The sequence below is a fragment of the Pelophylax lessonae genome, assembly GCF_965119305.1.
Source record: "Pelophylax lessonae genome assembly, chromosome: 9".
In the NCBI taxonomy this organism is placed as follows: Eukaryota; Metazoa; Chordata; class Amphibia; order Anura; family Ranidae; genus Pelophylax; species Pelophylax lessonae.
The window spans coordinates 248,837,958-248,844,123 of NC_138776.1; the positions used below are offsets into that span (position 1 = coordinate 248,837,958).

At 39.4% G+C, this 6,166-nt stretch overlaps 1 long non-coding RNA gene across 2 annotated transcripts in view; it reads right to left on the bottom strand.

Moving 5' to 3' along the window:
* The window catches only part of LOC309563005, a 64,395-nt gene extending 59,165 nt beyond the window's left edge, over window positions 1-5,230 (bottom strand). For both annotated transcript variants that reach the window (XR_014225654.1, XR_014225655.1), the window contains exons 1-2: window positions 5,090-5,230; window positions 2,782-2,870 (exon numbers count right to left, since the gene is read on the bottom strand). This is a non-coding gene — a long non-coding RNA (uncharacterized lncRNA). The remainder of the gene's footprint in view (window positions 1-2,781; window positions 2,871-5,089) is intronic.
* Window positions 5,231-6,166: the final 936 nt, after the last annotated feature.

A 6,166-nucleotide genomic window follows, 5' to 3' on the forward strand; every position in this document is an offset into this window, starting at 1 on the left:
CAGACTGACAGCCCCACCACATCAGACTGATGGACTTCCATCACCCACATTGATAGACCCCCACTCCCCCACACTAACACCCCCACCCCCTACACTGACACCCTCCCCCTCCCCCACACTGACACCCCCCATTCTTCTACAATGACACCCCCTGTTCCCCAACAGTGATACCCCCCACCCCTGTACTCTGACTACCTCCACTCCCCACAGTGACACCACCACCCCCAACACTGACACCCCCTACACTCTCACCTCCCACACTGACACCTCCAACTCCTACTCTGACACTCCTGCTCCCCAACCCCCCACATTGACACACTTCGCTCCCCAACACTGACACCCCCTACACTGACACCCCTCTACACTGACACCTCCCCACACTGACACCCCACATCCCCACTACAATGACACTCCTTACCCCCTACACTGATTGACCCCCCATCCCCCCCCCCAGACTGTGAGAAATGACAGATTGAAAATAACTAGCAGACTTCAAGTAGTGGCTGCTGGTTACATAGTGAAAGTGCCTGGCCATTGAGGGGTTAATTGTGATCTTCCTGCTCAGCTCCCTCCCCAACAGCTGTGGGGCTAAATGTGTGTTTTCTTCCGCTGGCTCTGTTGATTATGATGATTATGAAAGCATGTATCCCCCCTCTTCCTTCTCTGTTAGTAGAGATATACATGAAGTGTTGGCAGAGTCCAGCTCTGTAATTCCTGGCAGTTGCCCGGCTCACTCCCCCCTATGAAATTCTGCATCCCCTTTCCCTCAAATGGTTCTCAGCATATATGGGGTTAACTGCTTTCACGTTCTCTGCAGGCTGCAGTTTGGGATGCAGAATCACCTGCTAAATCGGCGCAACACCAATCAGACACAAGGTCAAAGTTTATGGAGTCCTTTGCTAACCTATGTTATATACATCAGCAGAGGACTAGCAGCCCCTCCCAGATCGGTTTTGGAGCTCCAGTGAGGGACCAGAAGTAATCACTCGAATGTAATATTGGGCTACATAGAAAAAATGTTGACACTTTATTTGACAAAAAAAACCCACTGCCAATATGAGAGCCCAAAAGTAAAATGGATAATGCTGATTTCAATCTTTGACCTTACAACCACTTTAACCCACATGGAATGAATATTAAAATTGATCTAAATTTTTTATTGTAGATTTTTAAAGGTTTAATTAGGGGTGAAGTTTATTGTACACCTCCCCTTTATAAGGCATGATCACATGCCTTATAAATGAGTATGAGTCTGTAGGATGGATAATACACATTTTATAACTCTAAAGTGATGTTAGATGCAGTAAGGTGTGTATACTTTTTAACCACAAGATGGTGCTAATATGTTTGATATAGAGCAGTGTTCTCTAAACTGCGATCCGAGGGCGGAATGCGGCCCTTTGCTAGCCTTTATTCGGCCCTTGAGGCAGTATTCCTCTCAGTGACACCAACAGTGGGGAATAATTTCTACCACTGACAATAATGATAGGGCACTATTCCTCCTACAAATATAAATGATGGGGCACTAATCCTTCCACTGATACCAATAAAGAGGCACTATTCCTCCTCCTACTGACCACAGGCGCTATGTAACTGACCACCAACAATGTGGCAATGTTTATCGTCACTAATGCTGGGCCCAGGACATTTTTTAACCTCACTGGCCACAATCCAGCCCCCCTGAAGTCTGAAGGACGGTAAACCAGCCCTTTGTTTGAAAAGTTTGGAGACCCCCAATTAAGGTTTACTCAGGTAATATTTTATGACACATTTTACTTTACATTTTATTTTGTATATCAATACCAACGAAATACAATTCAAGCCCGAAATGAATGAATATAGAATAAATCATGTTTACATTTGTAATAGGATTTGGTTAATGAGTAAATATATGGAGCGAAGATGGCGCCGGATGATCTGCTTCCTGAAGACGTCTGATTAGCAATGAAACACGTTGTTGGGATCTGTGTCTCCCAGGTACCATAATAATATATGATGTAAATACCGTTGGTGGCTAACTACATGTCCCTCTAAGAGTGTCCTGGGCTTGGAGGAGGAAAATGTGATTTTGAGCACTGGCTGCACTATACTACATAATAGATAAGAGGTAAATTAAATCTGGTGAGTGGGCAGGCATAAAGGGACACTTTGGAGCACAAATTGGTGTTAAAGGGGGTGAAAATTTGTTCACAGAAAGCTGGTGTGATGAACTGGATATAAGTCTTCTGCATTCACATTGGGGAGGAATATTTTGAGTTCTCGTGCTATAAGGAGACTGAGACATGGAACTTTGCGGGCATGTGATTTATTTGGTTAATAAAACTATGTCACAGATAGACTAAAAAGTTTTTAAGATATATTTTGTGGGGGTTATCACATGGATTTTTATTTCTCTATCACAATTTATGTCCCACTTCAGCACTATCACATTCACACATAACTTTACTGCTAGTTTGCACAAATTGGGTAAAAGTGAGATCTATTTAAGGTTTATGCTAAGCGTGGCTCTTTCTCTTTTATTACTTTATGGTATACATGTACAGGAGTATATGTGGTGAGCTGCTGCTATGCATTTTTGATATTCCCACATTTGATTATTGAATATCTAGTTATAGGGGTATTGAAATGAAGAAGGCCCATAAGCCCCGGGTGCTGTGAATATTATAGTGGGAAGTTTTGTTTCTTCATAGAGAGAATGCATTAAGGTAAATCATACTTAGACTTTAGAACCACATTAAGCTTTTAAAATCTATACTTTTATTTAAAAATAAGTCTTAACACACTTACTCTTGCTCACAGAGAGATAAGTTGATGGTCCCAAGGAAGAAAAGGAGTAACAGGGATTTCTTCAAGGTGAACATCTTTGGGCTCTTGATAATTTGGATTCGTGGAAAGAAAAAGAGGACAAAATTGAAAATACGGCTCAAAAAAAACACGAGGAAACCCTAATGTTAGGCACACATAAAATGTTTGTTCCAATACAATAAAAGTTCCAATGTTTATTATAAACCATCATAAAGGATCACATACGACTGGCACCCATTATTGGCAGGTTGAGTGTTGTTAATGACATGGATTTACTTGATGACTTTCAGACCTTATCAGACTTTTCAGACCTTATAGAATCTGGCTGCCCATGGATAAAAAAATGATTAGAGGATTTGATCTATCGTATTCCTCAATACCACAAAAGGAATTGCACAACAGGTTCTCAGATACCATTAGAGCTTGTTCACAAAAACCAAATCCAATCTCCTCTATCTATGGTTTCCAAGGATTTTTATCCTAAACAGGGATGCCTCTTGCCTCACTTTGTCTACCCACTCTTGCCCTCACTTCAACAGTGGTAAAGCATGTTAGATTGAAATACATTTTAATGTATATGAATCTGCTTTACTAACTAGACTAAGGGTTTCTTTAGGATGTTTCTTGTATGAATGAGAAGAGTTCCCAGAGAATGGTCTCTCTGATTTCAATTTGTTCCTGGTTTGGAGAGAATGAGAATGAGACTACTGAGATTATGTGAAAATAATTGATCATTTTAAGGTATATAACTTATGAATGCTTTCTTTCTACTGTACTGTTTCCAGGGCATAAATTATGAAAGAACAGTACTTTATGTATAACAATATTAGGATATTTAATAATATTTGAGCCAAAAAAATTGAAATTGGAATTCGGAAATTGGAAAGTATGTTCGGTTTTTCTATGTTCTAAAGTGCAATATCCCAACCCCCTCCTCTGCTGGTTGGCTAATAACAAAGACTTTAATTACACTATGTGCTATATATATCTACTGCACCAGAATGGTTCTCTAACATCCAGACACACATTTCCACAAACTGGACACACAAAACTGACTTAATCAAATATTTTTTGTTTCTACTATACCTTTATGTTTATTAGGGTTTATATTTTGTTTTATTTGCTTACTCAGTAAATTGTACTGTTAAACACATTTTTGATTTTGATACAAGTAAATCAGTACTTTTTATCTTTACACACTTCCCATCCTTAAAAGGCATTTCTTCAAAGTTTAGGTAGTTTCAAAAAATAAAGTTAAACAAAGGACCACTGATCAGCCTACGAACAGGTACTTATTACGGCACTACGGAAACCCACAAAAAAGTAGATCTCTGGGAGTGTAAACGGCTATGGTGCCTATACCCAAAAATGTATGGAAGGTGCATCCAAAAATACAACATGAAAGATAAACCACAATAGGATGCAGCACCTACTAAGGCTACCATTAGTCTTTATTGAAAATGGGACAAACTGTATATCCATATACAAATAACCAGTGACAACCCCCCTAAAAATGAGCGCATCTCTCCCCCCAGACCTTTCCTACCCTTTAACCCAAGCCCCCACCCCACTCAAACCCAGATAGCCCACCCCTACCTGCACCCCACTATGCGCTGTGAAGGAGTTTTAAGACCAAAACTCAAACAACCCGGGTAAAGAAGAGACACTGTGCTTTGGGGTGTCAGAAGACTATTTCTTTACTGCATTTTTCACAGGGCAGAGAATATAATGAATGCGCAAGAATATTAAATGGGGATCACACTAATATTATTTAACAAGAATATGGCATTTTTCTATTGAAAAGCTATTTAACTCAGAGCTGTATGAACTTCAATAGTTAAGCTAAATACAGCCCAGAGAGCCTACAAGAGCCCACATGTGTAGATCTACATCATAAATAAATCACCAAGAGCATTGGTATGAAAAAGTCATGTAGATATGAGCAGGCAGGTCATCATTCTTTCCAAACAGATGTTTTATACTTTTGGTTGACTATACCCCTATAGCAACCATTATAGCAAAACAATGGATTCCTCCTTTACATATCAAATGTAGTTAAAGGTTGAAGAAACATGGAAAAAGAAATTACCTAAAGAATTAATTGTGCAAAATAAGCCATTATGGTAAAAATGATACGAGGAACCTTGCCATCATTTAAAATCAAAATTAAACAGAGGGGAATTTAACATTTTACCTGAAATCTGAATACTAATGTTTCTTTCCTTATCAATAACTATATTAAGAATAATAATAATAAGATAACAATATTCCAGAATATACTTACCGGGTGGTTCAGTTGGTGCTGAGAATGTAGACAGCTGGAAGACTTCAGTGGAGGTCTATCTTACAAAGAACAGGGTTGGCTTATATAATAAAATACAAAGAGGTTGCGTACACAGAAATTTTAAATAAAGTTTAATTTAGAATTCACAATATACTTTTCTCACATACCTTATACCATGTGTATTTACTAAAATATTTACCTTCTAGCCTCCAGGTGGGACAAATATCAGCACCCAGTCAGCAGTTTAGTTATCTCCTGATCTGACATTTAGACAGTTTAAATCTAAAATCAATTTAGGAGGAATTCCAGGGCAAATTTTTGCTTTGGTTTCTTTACAGTATCGTGGGGTCATTTTGGAGAGTTATTTACACCTGTTCAAAAGATAAGTCTAGCACAAAAGTGTTCTAATACTAAACCTGCTCTGTGCCACATTCTAAACATAATCTAGCTAACCCTGTAAAGTAAAAATCACTGTACTTACTTATTCTGCAGCTGTTCCAGTCTGGTCCCACGCTGAGTTGTGGAGGTGGGTGTAGGATAGGCACTCGACAATGGAAGCCCCATAGTAAGTCTATGGTTGACATCACTTCCCATTCATTTCACAGCGGTTGTCGGTCCTCTCCTGCACAGAGCTTCCGTCACAAGAGACCGGATCGGATGCAGAATAGGTAAGTACAGCGATTTTTGCTTTACAGGGTTAGATAGATTAGGTTTAGAATGTGGCACAGAGCAGGTTTAGCGTTAATTAGGTTTTGCCTGGACTAATCCTTTAAGTGTTCACCCAGTTTTGTTTAAAATAAGTGACTGGCACATTAACACACAATTTTATATGTGACTTGCTGTTGCAACAATGTTTAATTGGTACTAGAAAGTGACCGGACATCTCCGGTTTCTGGGTACAGACTGCGCTTTTAAGAGATAAAAAGTGGCCCCAATTTTGTCCCTAGCAGTGGTGGTGCTCAGGACAGTATTCAGTCTTCTGCTACCAGACAATAGGTGTGTTAATTAGCACAATTAACAATACAAACAATGATCTCCCCTCTCCTCAGACTAGTAGGCAACAGACTATAGCAGGAA